Source organism: Drosophila melanogaster, chromosome 3R, assembly GCF_000001215.4.
Source record: "Drosophila melanogaster chromosome 3R".
NCBI classification, from domain to species: domain Eukaryota; kingdom Metazoa; phylum Arthropoda; class Insecta; order Diptera; family Drosophilidae; genus Drosophila; species Drosophila melanogaster.
In genome coordinates, this window is record NT_033777.3 from 10,614,573 (window position 1) to 10,633,866 (window position 19,294).

Here is a 19,294-nt window from a genome sequence, read left to right on the forward strand (position 1 = left end):
CGATGACTGATTTGTTGGTACGCCTCTTCTGTCATACACACACTTGTCATTCACATGCATATACAGTACCGTACAGCGGTGTTCTATCTCTTTCTCTTTCTCAGTTTTCGCCTCTTTTTGCGCAATGTTCGCCGCGTTTGAAATTTATTTGGCTTTGGCCAAAAGGAGACGGCTTATGGGTTTTTCGCCCCTCTGCCGGCGTCGGCGTCGAAAATCAGCAAAAACCAATCCCATTTGTTATTTTCGCTTGAGTGAGTGGCAGTTGGCAGCTTGGCTCTTTTTCGCCGCACCTTTACAGGTTGAAAGGCAGCGAGAAAGCTTCAGTTGTCCATCAGCTTCAGCTTTCGCTCACTTTTCGCTCTCTTTTGGCGCCCCCACACACACTCGCACACACACACTTTTGCCCGAATAGGCAACGCCTTCGAAGAAAAGCGGCAAAAAAGAGAAGAAACTTGAAGGAGAAGAAGAAGAAACGTGGACGACAAAAACAAACTTTTCGCTGCAGTTCCTTTATTGCGTCCTTTTGGCTTGTAACGGTGATCTGGCCACTTTGGAAGGATATGCGATCCTGACAACAACAAACAGCTGTTCGAGTTTCTCCTCTCTCTCTCTTTCTTACTTCTTGGGGAACAACAACAAATGGAACGGCGATAAATTGTCAAAAACATTCGCTGAAAATTGCATATTTTGCAGGTCATTCTGCGCTCCTGTTTGGCGAATCTACTCTCATTTGGTTTTTTATATACCCTGTACAAATGGTGTTACATCTCAAACCAAAAATAAAAAATTGAGGAAACGGGCTTTTGCATTATTTGAACAAGTTTTTTGATGACAAGTATGTTTGGGCAATTTTCAGTCAATTGTGATATCTTCGGCGTGATTGTACAAATTTTTTTTTACATTTTAAACTAAAATAAATTAGTCCAATTTGTTTTACCAATAACTACAGGGTAACAAGGTATGCCAATCTTCGTATTCAGTCCGAAATCCTGTCTATTGTTGCTGTTATTGTTACTGTCGTGTCGTCGTCCTCGTGGCAGTTTAAAAAGCAGTTAACACATATTCCCAGGCCATTTTTCACCAGCGTATTTTTGGCTTGGCGCTGCAGTTGCCATTACGCCGAAAGAGACGGGGATACTGGCGAGCGAGAGAGACGGGGCGATTTGGCCGGCGTTTTTAGGAAAATGAAAAATAGCCTTGTTTGTTTTCCGACGCTCGCCAAAAGGATTTCCCGTGTCTGTTTTCGCTGGTCAAAAAGATGATGTTGCACTTAATCTGGTTGCCATTTCATCCCGAAATCCCAAACCCCCAAAATCTTGGGAACTATGTATGATATAGGTGCTCTGTTTCTGCGTCTTGTCAACACTTTGACAAATTTATGAGACTTTGATTGATTTGCGGTTGCTTTTTCCCTTTTTTCGTTTCGGGACTCGCTTTCTTTTGGCTTTTTCAGACGTCCAACTTTTGTGCGTCTGCTCGGGCCAAAAGCCAAGTAATTTATGTGAAACAAAAATCACATAAAATCGAATCAATTAAGTGCAATAAATTAGTGAAACGCTTAAGTGTGGGAACTTTTCAGACTTATCGGTGACCAAGTTAAATTCGAATAGATCGATCGACGCGGTAGCAAAGTTCAAGGATCCCAACGAAATGTTAGACAAATGAAGTTTATTTGTTTAAGAAAACTCGAGGTTTTCTGAGAAGCGCTAATTGAGGAATAGAATATACTTAGTTCGTAGAATAATACTGAGTGAAAAAATGTTTTCAGATGAAATTTAATAAGAACAGATAACTTAAATTTCGAAGAATGCAAATAAAGCGGACAGCTCCAGAAAAGCTCAAGAATTTTTGCAAATGAAGCAGGAATTTAATTTAATATTTAGAACTTTGCCAAATTGAAGGGACCATGAAATTTAAATCACCGAAAAAGGAAAATAATCAAGAAGCGAGAAGAGCGAACGGTGGGGGGGGGGGTGTACAAAAGGAGGGGCAGGAAGCGAATTTAGGGGGCTGGGCCTCCACCCAGTGAGCGAAAAAAAAATGAAAGAAGAAAGCCGAAAAGGAACCGACTCGGGAAAACCTCAAGGAAAATTGCATTTGGAAACTTCCAATCCCAGACGAGCGAAAGAGAGGGCAGAGAGGGAAAGCTTACCCATACACGTGCACTCACACCAATTGGGGGGCCAGCCAATATGATTTAAACACTCACGCACGCACACACACAGGCACACACTTGCGAACACCTACAGTGATGTTAACGCCGGCAGTGCAGTCGGCGTCGCCGTCGACGCCGGCAGAGAAGTGTGTGTTGTGTGCATGACAATTCATCTCTTTCTTATAAACGCAATTTATCAAACGCAAACGACGAGCGACAGCAAAAGATGAAGACGACGACACGATATCAACTTGATGTGGCGCCATCTCGCTTGCTCCCGCTCACTCACTCAAGCAAGAACCGAAACAGAAAGCCAAAAACAAAAAAATGGCACATGAAGAAAAATAGGAGTTGCCGTCGGCGCTCTTCTTCTTCTTCGCCGTCGCTGCGAAATACGAAAAAAAAACATCGAACACACAGAAACAGCAACAAAGTGACTGAAACCGCCATAATCTTGACAGACAAGTGCACGCGCTCTTTTCGCCGCGCTTTTAATGGTTTGTTTTTGTCTGAATTCGCCGAACAGCGCGGGAGAGAGCGCCGAGCGAGATGGCATGCGTTGCAGTTGCGTTGGAGCGAGAGGCCCTAAGTGTTTTATGGCAACGCGTTTTACAGCTGTTTCACAGTTGTGCAGCCATTGCAAGACTAGGCATGTAACATGATTTGAGAGTCATTGGAGTTTAAGGATCTTCAGTATTTAGAGTTGTATGTTCACTGTTTTTATTTATAAGGTATATAGTCGTTCAAATCGTGATTTATTCATATAATTTGTAGGATGTAATCGTTTTAATATTGTTTGACTGTTCCTTTAGTCTGTATACTTATGTTATTGCATATATTTATTTATTCAGGTTTTATTGTTATATTTTTAGTTTTTTGCACCGATATTTTTTAATTTAATACATAAAAAACTGATTTCTGTTAAGAAGCGCGCGAATTTTGATTCCGATTACCGCCTACAATTCATTTATCCTAAGCCAAAAATTATACAATTCATATAAAATCAGAGGTCCTGTCAAAAGGAGCTGTATTTTTAACACGGAATTTACCAGTTTACCTGCATAGTTACCTGTTTTGGCAGTTACTTGATCTTCCATGAATCTTCCTTTTGCCTACTAATTTTTTTGTGACTTTCAACGCTTGAGAAGGCCCATAAAAGGCTTAGGACACTTGTTCATAAATCTACCTGATCTATTGCGACTCACACCCTCTACACAGAAAGAAACAAGAATATTCCTAAAATTTTTATTACTGTAAGTTATTTGAATTTAGAAATATGCACAACAAAGATTAAAATCCGAGGCATTTAAAATGTGTTTGATTGATCTATAAAACGTATATCCTGTTTTGTTCTGTGCAGCAAAGGTCCTGCGAGCTTTATTTAATTTTTCTCCAGTCATTATTCAGCCTACTTTAACTGACCCGAAGAAAAATCGATGGCAAATTTGCTGGTTAAACAAATGTGCCGGGTCATCCAGGACGATGTCCTTTTGGCATTTTCGACTGTTTTGCTCTTCTTTTGACAGCCGCCGACAAAAGTGTCAATTCCATTTCGGCCAGCCGACGGGCCTGTCAACAAGCGTGGTCTACACACGCCTACCGCCCATCGCCCACTGCCACCCCGCTAATCTCAAGGACACCGCCGGCATCACAATATATTTCGTTTAACTTTAGGCTGTCTCCTTCGATGGCATAATTTTGTATACAGTGGATAGAGTGAAAGGGTAAATAAACCAATATTTAGTCGGTTTATTTTGACATTACACGACATCGTACTTGTTATTAGCCAATTTTTAAAAAATAAATAAATAATTTACTCTACTCCTTCTATCACCCACTGTATAAAAATAATTTAATATTTATCACGCTTGAAAACTTTTGTCCACAAAGTTAATTTCCGAAGGACTTTAGGTTCCTAACTCACTTACCTGCTGAGGGATTTTGATCATACTTTACCTGCAATGAAAATAAGAAAATTGAGTTAGAAAAAGGCAGATACACAGCTCTGGTGTTGAGGAAAAGTCAGGAAGAAAAACATTGGGATTGGGAAATGCAAATGAGCGGAAGGCAACGGGGATTAAGATGCACCGAGTCTTTCGTCCATCCGAATGTGATTGTGACCACATGTGTTGTGCACCCCTCCAGACAAATCCTCCAAAGTACAAACTACGAAATCCAAAACACAAAATTCAAAATCGAATATACGAAATCCTCATCCCGCTCCCAAGTGACTCATCCCTCTCAGGACCGGTGATCTTTTCCTAGCACATTTGTCGGGAAATGTTTTTCTTCTGGCTGCCTTTTGATTGATTGCCCTGGAAAACCACTTGAAACTGTCAAGGGCGCAATTGGGGGCGGGGGTGCCGTTTTCCAGGGGAGTGAGCCCATCGAAATGAAGTGAAAATCACTTTTACACAGATGGAGGAAATCGTTTTCCTATGAAAAACTACTTAGTCCAAATGGAGGCGGGCGAGTAAGAAGATGCATCATGTTAATAACTAAATTAAGGAATGAGATACCATTTCTAGGATTACAAAAGCGGTCGCTAAATGGACTTCTAATTCGTCAAGGGGAAATATTTCGATTGAAAATTCAAGTTATAAATTGTACAAAGCATAGCAAATAATACATATGAATAAACTCCGGTTAGAATTTAATCTATTATTTGAAATAAATTCAATAATTTGGCAATAACAACCGGCTAATGGCATTTGGGTTTTCTTATATATCGAGCATATTATCCTAAATTGATGTCAACAAAATTTGAAAAGAAAATTGCAGGAGAAATGCCATCAGAAAGAAACTTATTTTGGAAATGTCAAGAAAATCTAATTGAGAAGCCGGGGAATGAGAAACCAGTCGAAAAAGAATTCTGGAAAAAGAAATAACAAGAAACGCACAAAATAAATAAATTTATGTGCATTTCCGTTATTTTTTCGAGGTTTTCTTTGTAGTTGATTTTTTCTTGCTTTTCCTTCCGCCAAAGTAAATAACAAATATTATTATCGCATGACCAGCAGCAGCAGAACAGCAGCAAAGGAAAAGCAACCAAAAGCATGGGTCATTTTCCAGGGGAGTAGAGGGTTGAGGGTTTCGGGTGGCAAGGCAGTGGTCAGTGGGCTGGGGGGCTGGATTTTCTGAGGCGTGGCCATTTGGATGCAATCTGCAAGTGCCAAAAAATTCTCGATTGAAAATTGAAGGAAACAAAAGAGGAAAAAGCGATGCCAGAGCAATTGTAACTATTTTATAAAATCCTATACACAATACTCTTTAATGGATAAACACACACTTTATTAAAAGAAAGAAACTTCAGATTTATTTCCTTGGCACTTCATAGCGGAAAATGATGTCTTATATTGTTTCGATTCCTTGATTGTGTACTGTTGAAATATACAAAAATCAAAGCTAAAGTTCTGATAAAAAAAGCTGGAGCAGGAAGCTAAGTTTTCCCGGGGGGACTGCCAAACGGAAGCCGCCTTTGCGTCGATGTTGCTACTGTTGCAAGTTGCTGCTGTTGTGCAAGCAACAACAATAACAAGAACTGAGGAAAACAAACAGCAGCAAGCACATCGACTCAATAAAATTATTAATGGTCAGCACACAAAAATGCAGTCCAGCCAAGGAAAACAAGAGCCGCACCGAACTTACAGAAGCAACATGAGCTGCCCAGGAGCAACTGCGTTGTGGTCACCCGAAATGGAAGATGGCCGAGGAGGCTGCCGCTCCTGGCTGGCCGGCAAATAAATAAATAAATAAGGAGCAAACTCTAATTAAACGCTGTTACCACTCCCCCCAGTTTTCTGTGTGTATTTCGATAAGGCAACGTAACCAATTACTCTTAGTTTGGGCCCCATTCCTGTTTTTTTTGGGCTTCTGGGGGACCCCTCTTATCGTTTGGGTCACAGTTTGTGGACTTTCAGCCTCGGAGACCTTTGCAAAGTCCTCGGACTCTGTGGGGCTTGCTAAAAACTTTTTGCCAAAAATTCAATCTGTTCGGACCGCAACAAAAGCCAAAACGGAGTTGACTCTCGGAGGGGAAAAGCAAGAGCAGCAAACTGCAACAATTTGCGGAAATTCAAGGTCGGGCTAAGTAAACTGAGAGTTTTCGGAAAATCTGTGCACTTTAACAACTGCTTTTTAGGTTTGGAAAATGTGACTTATCTTAATACCGCTTAGGTAATCAAACTTTGTATATTTGTTTCTTAATATTTTACTACAATGAATTATTTAAAGTAAACAGAGCCTCAAAAACAAATGGAATTATACCACAACAAATTATATAAAATACTAAGAACTAGATTTATAATGTGTTCACTTTTTCTTAAATTGTTGAGTTGTATTACAGCTAACTGATTTCACGAGTATTTTAATAGCTTCAAGCTATCCATTAATTTCTTATCTGGAATATAGTCCAATTATTCAAAATATGCTCGACCTCGTTGACCTTTTTTATGGTTCACATTTGACTACGAACTGGACTGGAGAACTGTTATGCTCTTAAATCTTGCAAAATGCCATAAAATACCCAACCAAGGAAATGCTGCCAAACCGGCTGACTAAGCTGGCCAAAAATAATATAAAACATTTGTTGTTCTTGCTCGCCGGCCATTTGCATAACAAAAACAATAAAAACAGCAACCTCAAAGTTAAAAAACCGAATGAAACGAAATTTATAAATTGATTTCGAACGCGACTAAAAATAAAGCCAAAAGTTAAAAGCCATGAGCCGAGTGACGGGGAAAAGCTGCGGGGATCAGGAATCGGATTGAAATCAGGATTTTTGGAATGAGCAAATACGTACGTACGACTCTGCTGTTTCAGCAGAATTATTGCATTTTGAATATTGGCATTTACGTCAAATTAAATTTAATTGTCAGTGCAGTTTCGGTTCTGCAGCAAAAAAGGTAAGCGGCAAAAAGTTATTCACAACGTGGGGTGACAATGACTTTTTAAGCAAGTAAGCTGATTTGTATGCTCTTACAATGATTGAGTATAAATAAATTAACAAAAATTTGACCGAGACCTTTCGGTTTATCCTTTAAGATCTTATGAGAAGGTATATGATATAGACCAAATATTTCTTACATTATATCATTTATTTTTTACACTTTATTATACTTATTCCTATATATTTGATTTAAGTATTTATTTTTACAAATAACATCTGTATTGTCATATATTTCTTTAAAGAGTATATCAAATAAACGATAAATTCAGTTAAGATCGCCATTTCTGCAGATATGAAAACAACTCTCGAAATGAAAAAGGAGGATTTAAGCCACATCTCCGCCGTTAAGGCGACAGAAAAATAACATTAACTCTCGAGCAAAAAGCCACCTTTTCATTTTCGAATCAGCAGGCCAACGATGACGTTGTTTTTGGCTTGTTAATCGCGTTTCCTAATTATCAAAACTCATAAATTGCGCTTAATGCCCGGATTCCTGTCGATCGAAAGGCATCCATGAGTGGCCCTGCTTTCCCCTCCTTTCGGATGCACTCTTCGGTTTTGCCATAAAAAGCGAGGGGAAAAGCCGAAGCCGCCAAAAGGGAAAGAGCGAGAGAGAGAGAGAGCGAGAGGGCGAGCGCATTTCCCCTTCGCTCTTTACAGCTTGGAAAAGCCCCTGTTGTCTCGCTCTCGCCCGTGGGCTTCTGCGGCCGAAGGGGTGGTGTCCATTCGAACCCGCCACCATTATGCCATTATGGAAAGTGAAATGGATATATCGCTAATGCGCCTGCACATAACAAGGTCGGCAATAAATCAAAAGACTCGGATTCTGCGGACGATGGGTTGGCGGGGTGTTGAAGAGGGGAAAACTCTGCCGCAGCCCCAGTTGCTTGACAAAAATCAAATCAAAATGCCATAAAATATGCCCCAGTGCGTGGCCATCTCTTTCTGATCCGTGGCGAACAACAAATGAATTATTTGCAATTAATTGAGCGCAAATTTGCAAAATACTTTCGTGTGTCTGCACGCACGTCTGTGTTGGTGATGATGGATATGCCCACTGCGATTGTGTGCGTTTCGATCGGCCCGATTGCGTATACGCCCTGTGTGCGTTACCGAAAAATTTCACGAAAAATGTTTATTGAGCAAGTGGGCGAAAAACAATTTTCTCAAAGGTTAAAAGCTTGATTTATACCAGTGATTCGGAAATGCCGCTTGCCTTTACTTATTTTTTAATAAATACTAGTTCGTTGTAGGTTTTATTAACTTCAGAAATAGAAATAAATAAGCTATATTTCAGCCTAACTTCCTTAATAGAATCCACTTGTTTTTATTAACTTTATGCTTTATTCATAATATAAGCCTTATATTTTCTATAAAAAGATAATTAATTTACATATGAAATGACAATAAAGGCACTTTTCAAATTTAATGAAGGTTATTAAAAAGGATTACTAATTGGCTCGTCCACAACATTTTCACCTTACAGCGATTTCCCTTTGGAAAATCTCCCACAACAATTTTTACGACCGATGAATTGGACATTTTTGTGACTTCATGAGTGCGAGGATGTCTATAAATTCAATGAACTCGGCCAGAACCATTTATGATGTCAATTCCTGATGTTTACACGCACAGAACCCCGAATCCCGAATCCCGAGGCACAGAGACAACTTTCACATTTACGAGTTTTATATGGGCCCTCAGTGCGATGATGATGATTACTATGATGATTACGATGACGCTAAAGACGATGATGGTATTTTCACTTGAGAGTTTTACGAGCAACAAATTGCGCTACAAATTACACGATAAATAGAAAATTATGACTAGAGGCGAGTGTACATAACCCTCGAGCGACCCTTTCGACGTGGGCTCATCGTAAAAATGTCTCCCTCGTTCCCCGAATGCTCGGTCCTACCATTTCCACCAATCTTTTCCTGAGGAATAGACCCAGACCCCCTCCAGTCTGCCTTTACAAGCTGTCAAAAAGTTTTGTTTGGTGTAAATTCAATTGTTGCGCCGTTTATTGATATTTCATTTCACAGAGTTTTTCCCATTTCCCATTCGATGATGCACTCGGAAAGTCGTAAAGTTGCGAACCGCCCAAAAAAACAATGGCAAAGTTTTTACGACCGGAACAACGTGATTTTTACCTTTTCAAGAACTAGAACTGCAAGTCGAAGGTGGATTTCGGGTAAGGGTTAATTTATTGAGTGTTGGCCTTGTGGCCTTCAAGGACTTTCGGACCATAACAGGTTGTCTGCTTTGGGTTAAGCATATCCATATCCACGACGGGATCGTAAATTTCCGGTTAATAGGGCATTTCACACCTAGCAAAAAAGCTGCAACCTGAAGCAACGTGCAACATGCTGCATTAACGAACCTGTCAAAAGTGACAAGTATACCGCTTAAAGTTGAGCAACTTATCGACGGTTTCATTAAGCACGGGTTATCTATGGGCCTTACTGGGTGTACACACATACATATACACCCAACTGCATCCTTGGCCACGTGGTCAAAACTGACAGATCCCCAAAAGTGTTTTCCCTAATTGATGGGCTTCTTTTTTTTTTGGTGGGGCAGGAGGTAAAGGTAGAGCATAGACAGGTATTTCGTAATTAAGCCACTTGAGCCCTCTCCAGATTGAGTACAGTGGGCCAAAACGGTCGGCGGGACAGTGGGACAGACGGATAGACATGTCAAGTTGGCAATTGAAATATATTGCAGGTGGAGGAGTTGAGCGGCCAGAGGTAAACAAAACCATCGGACAAACATTCTATCGCAAAGGTAAATGCTTTTTTTGACACTGCCTAATGCGACTTAATGTTGCGGTTACGCATTTTGTTCTTGTACAGTGCGGTATGGCAATATATAACCACGAAAAATGTTTGGAAATAAACAGTGTGGTTCTAATGCAAAAAAGTATTACATTACAACATATGACTTTGCTCAAATAAATACCTTTAGACTTCTTTCAAGTACATACAGCATCGACTGTGTATACAAATTCATTTAACACTTAATATTTATTAGCCTTACATTTTCTCACCGCACTGTATCCCTTTATCTTTTTTTTTTGCTCTACCTCCAAAAATAATCATGGGAAATACCTTTGGTGGAGAATGGAATGGAACATGCAGGTCGGTCTATGAAAGCCACTCAATCATTCTGCTTCACTTCATGAAAAAAAATAAAATAAAAAGAAACGTTTTAACTGATCGCTCAATCACTGATATACAAGTGTCTGTATATGGCGATATATATATATTTGTATCAATATATATACTCGATCGCTGGGTGGCAGACGTTGCCTGAATTGAATTCATTGTTGAGGAGCGATTTGGTTAAGTCACCCGCGTGATTGTTTGCTTTTTGGCAAGATAAGTAGCTCCGCTCTACCCTCTGAACACCCTGGAAAATTGGCTCCTGATTCACCAGAGGCCAAAGGTCCATCAACAGGTGACGGGGCTTTTTTGTGGCTTCTGTGGGAAGATTCAAAAATTCCAAGACACAACGTTCAAGGGTGGGAATTTGTATTTTATATTGATAACCATTTACTCTAACTTTATGGGCGTGCAAAATTTTGATGACCGATTTTATTGCCTCGCGTATAATAAAATATTTTCTGCACATTATAAGATTCAGCACGCTGGATACGATTTCTTTCTAAAAAGATGACCCATTTTGATTTAAGTAATTTTGTAAACCATTTTCAAATAAAAACAAACATGTATGTCCTTTTCCCTAATCTCCTCAAGGACCAACATAAATTTTCTCTACTTCATTCATTGATTCAATTTACTTCTACTCAAAGTTGACTCGTAAATTTCATCCCAATTAATGGGATCAGGCGGAATTTGCCTCATCTTTGAGAATTAACTGACTCACCCAGTTCCTTTGCGGATTATCTGCGATCGGACTTCATTGCGGTCATAATATAAGCCATCAGGCAATTCGCAATCTAAATGTCCAGCTAAAACTACTGTTAAAACTAACCAGGCTGAAAAGAAATCGCATAAAAACAAAACTTGTCCGGCCATTATAAACCAAAGTCGTTGCTGCATTTTGGGGCACGCAACGCAAACGCGAAGGGGCTGGAAGAAATTTCATTTTTACGATCCGTGTGGGATCGTAAAATGTCTGGGCGACCGCGTGTGGAACGTTTAATTTGATGCTGAAATACTGATACTGATAGGCCCGAACCGCGGGCACTTAAATTGCATATAAAAGTGGCTTTTATGATTGGCCTTCTATTAGCGAAATCAACTATTACGTGTTAAATCGCACGATCCACCCAGCCGGACAACAAGGGCCACAAAATGATCGTAAAATTTAGACAGTTGTTAAATTTCGAGTTGATTTCCCTTTTCTTCCTGTGTTCCAGAGTGTGTAAAGCAAAGGATGTGCAGCCAGGTTGGTGGTGCACTAAGAAAAAATGCACCCTTCGATCAGAGTCTGGAATGTATTGCCTAAAATCTAAAATTATTAAATATACAATTGATTGAACACCACATTGAACTAAAAGTGTGTGTAAGACTCTTCTTTAATATTATATATAATTTATAGTTTGCTAAGAACATTGGTGTTTCAAAGTGCACTGAATCTGGTCAGAGTGCAACTCTTTCCATCCCTTCCTTAGCATAGCCTTTTTCTCACAGTGTATCCTGCTTTCCAGGTCATAGTTCGCCGGGCAAGGTGTCGACTTACATGTGCAGCGATGGATGACCGGCTAGCCCCTACCAAAATAAAACTGATGGAATGGAGTGCGGTGGAGTGGTTCGAACCTTTGGAATGGCAGCAGGCAGGATCCGAGATCCCTGGATGCCAAGATCTCTTGGCACAGAAAGCGAAAGTGAGTTTTCGGGGTAAATGAAATTAACAACGCATCCTTTGCGCATCGCTGATTGTTTTGTTTCAATTTCTGGTTGCGCCCCTCGATCTAGAAAAAAGAAAGAAAGGGACAAGACTTCTGAAGGGAGAGGTATAACCTTTAACCTCCGGATCGGCCGGTCGGTTGGTAGGTTGGTAAGTGTTGCTTGTGCATTATTTCCCCGAAGTCTCAGGCGGCACAATTCGGGGGAAACTATATATGGCATATAGCTGGGCTGGCTCTTCTACCTGAAGCCGAACGCTCGGTGGTGGTTTCTTTTGCCTACTTTGACGACAAGAAGTCAAATTCTCGATTTACGACCATTTTGTTTGAGTAATTTCGTCTTTCGTCCTTCGTCCTTTGCCACATGCTCGGCAGTTGTGTAAATTGTACAGTTTTACTTTCAGCTGTCGCTCCTTTTCGCCTGGGAGTGTATAACAAGATCAGATCCCAGATCGAGTGACTCAATCCCAGGCCATATTAATTGAGTAACCCACTTTTGGATTTTAATGCTCGCCCTTTACGAGTTGTCGATGTAAATACTTAATGCTTCTCAGCGATCGTAACCATATTTCATTGGCTCATTTGCCTGGTTACTCACATAATAAATTAAAAAAAAAAAAAACACAAAAAATGCACAATAAAAAAATCATAGAGGAAATCAAAGCGAAAGATATGTTCACGATTCAATTAAACGATCGTAAAAGTTCGTCTGAATGGCGGAAAATAAAAGTGGAAACAGAGTTGTTTGCCCCTAGAGTTATTCTGTCGTAAAATTTTCCCAAATTGTTGTTAGAACATAAAAACCACCTAAAAATCGGTAATAAAATCAATCGAAACCTAACTGGAATGGGACTAGCTGTCGAACTTCTTTAACTTCTCCCCCGCATTTATGGGGAATTCCCTTGGCGCTAATAAAATAAAAAACAAGCAACAATAATAATGAGGGGAGTGATAGCAGCTATATTTTTCAGGAATGTCTGAAAGGTGATATGTGTCAGAGTAAAGTGGAAAATTACTGGGGTACTGTAATTAAGTCAATTCATACTTATTTTGAGAATGTTTCATTTGTTGTTGAATTGAATTGCATTGCAAATCTGTAAACTGGAATGTGGACTTATTCTTCTTTACATAAAATCAAAAAAATATATCATTTAATTGCTAAGGCTTTAATTAAGAATGTTTGAATAATTTACTGAAATATTAATAATAGGTATGCAGAATTGTATCTCTTTAAAAAGTGATGTTTCCAGATGATTTTCATTAACTCGATCCCTGCATAGTGTAATCCCACTCTTCACCCAAACAGTCAACATTCAATTAGAGCAAAAAACCCAACGCGGATGTGAAATCCGATGAAAATTGAAAACTGCTCTGCATGCAACAGTTGGGCACATTTCGCAGACGGCCAAATCAACATCAAAATCAAATTCATTGCATTGGCCATGGTTCACGACCAGGCCCAGACCCACACACTCGCACGCATACTCGTACAGATAGAAACCGTCAACGCGGAGTGCCTCTAAATGCGGCGAGAACGCGAAAAACCGTTAAGCATCAATTTTGACGCATCATAAAACTGCAATGAAGTGATAAGTGCCGCTGCTGCAAACGCAAATATGCAACAGGAATGTGCAGTTCATAGATATTTCGGAGTGGCGGGGTGCACTATGTGCCACACTCATGCCATATATGCCATGAAGGATGGGGGTCGCGAAACCAGAATCTGCAAATGGATATTGACGAACTTGCCGCTGAAAATGGGACCCGTATCCGGAGCGATAACAATGCAAATGCAATGGCACCCACTTCACATGTACGTGTTTCCATGGGTTTGGGTGAACTACACTCAGAGAAGATGGAATGTGTTACACTAAATATATTCAATTTATAACTTCCATGGTTTTGTTATAAAATAGCATTTAAAAGAGTTAGAGAGAGAGAGACTACATTAGCACATAATTAGAATAACTAAATATGTGTTTTAATATATTTTCAACAAGCTGGTTTTTCTGCGTGCATCTATTAGTTTGGGTATCTGTGAGTTCGTTCGCCTGTATCTGCTGCCCCAAAACAAAACAAGACTTTTATGAACACCGCGGGAAGTTGACAGCTTGCATCATTGTCGTGATATGCGAAAAACTACAGCACTCCCATGTATTTTCCACTATTTTTGATAGTTGGCCACTTTTATTGCCTCGCGTGCGCAATTATGTTTATGGCCATTGGTAACGTATAAATGTCAGGATAAAAAACTTTTGGCCCGTATGGAAGTTGCACTATTTCGCAGACAGATTTTCCAGCCAGCGAACTGGTGTAATTTAATCAAAGTTATAAAAAGTTTTAATTTGATTTTATTCTTTGACACTGCTGTGCGAATTTTCCACTTTAATGTCTTAAGAGTATTTTGTTTACACTTCTGGCATATAATTCTTTACAACTTGTGTTTTATTGTCTAGTTTATAGTTTTTTCTGATTCATTTAGGATACATCTACTCCTCAATCAAGAAGTGAGCTTAATTAAATATATTGCATTGCATCTAGCTTATTAATGTTAATCAGATGAAGACATCTACCCAAGTTCCCTGCCCTTTTTGTCTAGAAATCAATGGCATATCATTTGCCAATCTTATCGCCTGAGATCGCCCAACTAATTGACTTATAGCCACAGATGGCAGAACGTGGTGCTAATCAGGCAGGCACCCAGCTATCCGGCAATCCTGCAATCCAACTAACCGGACACACACCATCACACTTTTGAAGGTACATAAATTATCTTTATTGGCAGGTGGAAGGAGCTGCGTCTTTTGCTCTGTGGCAGGTAACACCTAAAATGGGGCTCGTTAATTGTTGCTGCTCGATGTCTGGAGGCCCAAAAGCGACTGGTTAGCTGGTTAACTGGTTGTTGCCTCGTAAATCATGGGGAATCCATCAAAATGCGATCATTGTATTGAGATTGCAAGCTAAGCCCCCCGTAATTTCAATATTTTTGCACTCGCATCGAGGGGAAATCGTTGGTGCCGCATGGGTGGGGAAAAGGGGGGCACGAGGCACGGCACTATGAAACCAACTCCGAACCAATTGACAACTTAATCCTGCGACATGTCAGTGGAGGCTCAAATGAGATTTACGTGGCTCGCAGTCAGTTAGCCTGGCCCATTTGTGTTGACTCAATGAAATGTTGTACCGATTTTTCAACATGTTGTCTGCCTTTTGCCGTCTGGGTCGTGTTCACTTTGATTGACAAAGTACAAAGGTGTAATTATTTTTCATAAAAATTGTTGCATGTCGCTCCGAAAAAGTTCTCGTTCCCTCTCTACTCCTTTTTCGACTCTTTATTTATTTTTTTTTTCTTAGCAACTCCGTTGATTTTGTTGTAGGTTTTCAATCAATTTGCTTATGTGGCGTGGAAAACCCTCCCCCCAGCCAATTATGTCAACGATCTGAGCGCATAAATTACGAGAGCGAGCGCTCATGCCCGGAGCAAAAGCAAAAAAAAAAAAAGCGCTGAGCGGTCAAGATCTTTCGGACATCAGCAGTGTCGCCATCTGGAGAGCCAAATGCAAACGATGCACTGAAAAAAAATCGGTCTAAAACTTAAGAAATCAAAGGTGTTTTTAAGTTCTATTTAGTTTTAGTGACATAACCAAGAGCTCAAACGAAAGTGTTGTTATTCTTACATTATAATTGATTTTTAATGGTCTTCGTAGTGTTTTCCAGTGTGCTCCAGCTTTATCTACTGCCCTGGGCCAATTTGAGGCCCCTTTTCCAGTTGGAAACCCATTCCACAATCTCCCAGAGCGTCAGCCCATAAATCTTGAGTCGGCGGCGCGTTACTCATGCGCAGTGTCCTCCGCGAATGTGGGACTCCTCCAGACTCCAGTCTTTTGCTCCGGTCTGGGAAATGTTTTATAATCGCATTGCGACTAATTATCGTATCGGAGGAATTATTATGGTGCGATCATGATGGCGATTTGCAAATTGCGTGCCCGCGATTCATCCACTAAGTGATTAGATTTGTTACGGGGCGTGGCATGACTACTATATGGTAGAAGAATATGAAACACCCTTTTATTTGTACTCTCGCTCAAATTATTTATTTGATTAGAATGCTTAGTACATAATGTGTAATTTAATTTATGGAATTTACATGTCTTCAAAATATAAAATAATGAAGTAGATATACTTCTTCTAGTTATAAATTAACAGACAATTTCATATTATAGGTCAAGCCCCCTCATTTTTCGATGAGATCTTGATATCTTTCATATTTCTTTAGTTCGTAATATGCTACTTTCCCATGGTTTCGAGAAATGTAACCAAATCGCTACTAGATTGAGTCAAAGCCAATATGCCCGGCAGTTTATGGAGCTGTAATATGGCCGCATATCGTCAATGATCGTGTTTTACTGCACTCTTCTCGCATTTACTATTTGATTAAGCAGCTGGTCCGGCAGCCAAAAGGCCCCATTCCCACTCCCCCCCCCACACAAACACACACACACACAAACTCCTGTTTTCCCAGCCGAAAACCATCGAGAAAATAAAAAGCAAATAACCGAAGCGAACCGAGGTTGAGGCTGAGCCTGGTGATTTGGCTGGTTGTCTCGAGGCATTTTATTTGGCGCCATAAATCTATCAGCGCCGGCTAACTCGAACTCAAACCCGAACGCGTGCGCATGCGCAAACACTGGACCTGAACCCCTTGGAAATCGGCCTACCTCCGCGGATCTGTGGATACCTCGATCTCTGGATCGCTGGATCTGTGGGAGATGCTGATAGGAAGGAAGATTTACGGCTGGCACATAGCCAATGTTTCGAGGGTTCCGACGACTAGGAGAGATATACTTAAGTTTATGATACGAAAATCAGATTGCTTTATTGTATGCGAAATGCGATCGAATCGATTGCTCCTCCGCACGAAATTCATTTATATTTATGATTTGTGAATTGGTTTTTATGATGATGTTACTCGTATTCTCATCCCACACAATTACATTTTTACTGCCTTTCGTTTTGGGGGGGCGATGGCGAGTGGTTTTCCAAAAGTGTGAATTTGCCACTTCATTTGAGAGCTGGTAAAGACATAAATTATATTGTGAAGCGGGAGCTATTTAGGCGCAGTTTTTATGACCATGTGAATTGGAACAAACGAAAGTGTTCGGGACCCCAAAAGTCAAATGTCGGAATCGAGAAATACAAACACTCGTTGATGAGGAGGGTATGGCCAGAAGTTGAGGAGGCCAGGGGCAGGCACTCCTGGCTATAAGAACTAACAAAATATATTAATGACTTATCAAGGATAATTTGACAACGGGCCATAAATCAAATCGCGTAGCTCGCTCGTTGGCCCAAACCGGGGTGAGTGGTCGGATCACTCCTCGTATTCCCCCTTGTCCTGCCTTTTTCGCACAGAAAAAATAGTATTTTAAATCGGCATACTTATCTTTAAAATTGGGTTTTTAATAAACTTGTATATAGAACACAATTAATAGAAAAATTTAAATGAAGATCCTTGTAAGGCATAAAATACCTACTAATTAGATTTTTGCCTTAATTTTGTTCAGTGTATAGAGTGACAGCAGTGGAAACCACCCAGAGCCATTGGAATGTTCCAACACACACGCCAAATGGCAAATGCGAAATGCGATGCTGATGCTTAATTTCTGGCCAAGGAGTTGGAGGTGGCCACCAGTGGAGGAGGGGCTTGGGGAGTGGTTCGGGGAGCAGCGGCCTGTGGTGGGCCAAATTGGATGCCCAGCTGTGTGGAGCAGACTGTGCCATAACTTAACACCTTCGCTGTTGTCTTCGCCGGAGTGCCATGGTCATTGCATTTGCCAGGCAAATGCGTTCTCGAAAAGCGCCCCACATGACCAGGAATAGGGTGACTCAGGGCGAGAAAGTTTGGATTTAATTCAAATATTTTTAAACAGTACTTAATTGAGCTCTACTAGCCTTGATATTCAAGTATTCTATTTCAAACAGTTGCAACCTATATATATGTACTATACTATACTACTTAATATATATATAATTCAATACCTTATTGAAGTGTTTTATCCCACTCATATCCAAATAAAAACCATAGCTTTCAGAGAAGCATAAGTTTTTCTACTCATTTGGAGTTGAATTTCGCTGGTGTTCCTTTTTTCTCGATGTTACATTATGACATCAGCTGGTAATTGTGATTAATGTTGCTGGCCCCACACTCTCAACGAGACACCCTCTGCGAAATGGCCAAAACATCTGCGGCCAACAATCCAATCTTCAGGCACATGTGAGGCGACTCCAGTTTATTGTATTTCGCATGTTATTCGCGCTGATTTTCCTTTTGTTTGCTTTTCTCTTTTTGTCAGGCCAGGCTCATACATAAAATATGATTGCGTTTTCATTTGCATCTAGCAGATTGAGTTTCCTTTGAGGCGCGAGTCTGTGAGTTTATGAGCTTGTCAATTACCTTTTTATTTATTTATTTGCATATCATGGCCGGTGTGGAGTGACCAATGATGATAATAATAGTACGGCGACTAGGGACCGAGTACCTAGTGCCATTCAGATCAAAGCCAAAACCGAATGCTCACCTGGCCTCAACTGGCCTCACCTTCGCCATTTCGATGTAATTAAGAACATGTTAGTTGTAAAGAGGAGGTTGTGTCCCTGCTGCTGCTGCTGCTGCTGCTGCTGTTGGCCCCACCTTATATGGCTGTCGATGTTGTTGTCCCTAAGGCAACCAAATGCCCCCAAAAGCCCCCAATCTTAACTGAACTCCTCCTTAAAATCCGACTCGTGTCTCGTTGCGTTTGCAAATTTGTGGCGGCCGTGTGAAGTCAAGAGGGCGAGCCAAAGTCAATTGCATTCTTAACCCTTTTTGAAGCTGATCGGACTGGCGGACAATCGAGGCAACAACAAATAACAGTACAACTCTAATTAAAAATTAACACACTTCTTCGGTGGGAAGAGGAAATCGAGCCCGAAAACGAGGCGGCTGAAGGAGGGGCTGCCACAAACATTCGTTTAATCAGACGAAAATCAAGTCTATTATGTGGAAAGGCCTTTTGGCCAAATCCGCTCGATTGGCTGTATCTGCATGAAAAACGTATAAACAGCGTCTCATTTGAAGTCATCATTAAAAACGACGACGACGAGGACTGTGGTGTCTGCTCCCTGGATCCTCGACCCCTCAATACCCCGATCATTCGATCCGCAATCCCCAATCCTCCACTCGGAATCCGCAATCCTCTCTTGGAGGCGCACACTTGAGGCCATGTAATCAACGTTTGCTTACTTCATTTAGCGCGCGGCGAAAAGAAAAGCGAAACAT

General features: G+C 40.6%; 1 protein-coding gene across 1 annotated transcript in view; it reads right to left on the minus strand.

Annotated features, from left to right (window-relative positions):
* Positions 1 to 19,294, minus strand: part of hth (homothorax) — a 132,008-nt gene that overhangs the window by 107,012 nt on the left and 5,702 nt on the right. The window lies entirely within an intron of this gene.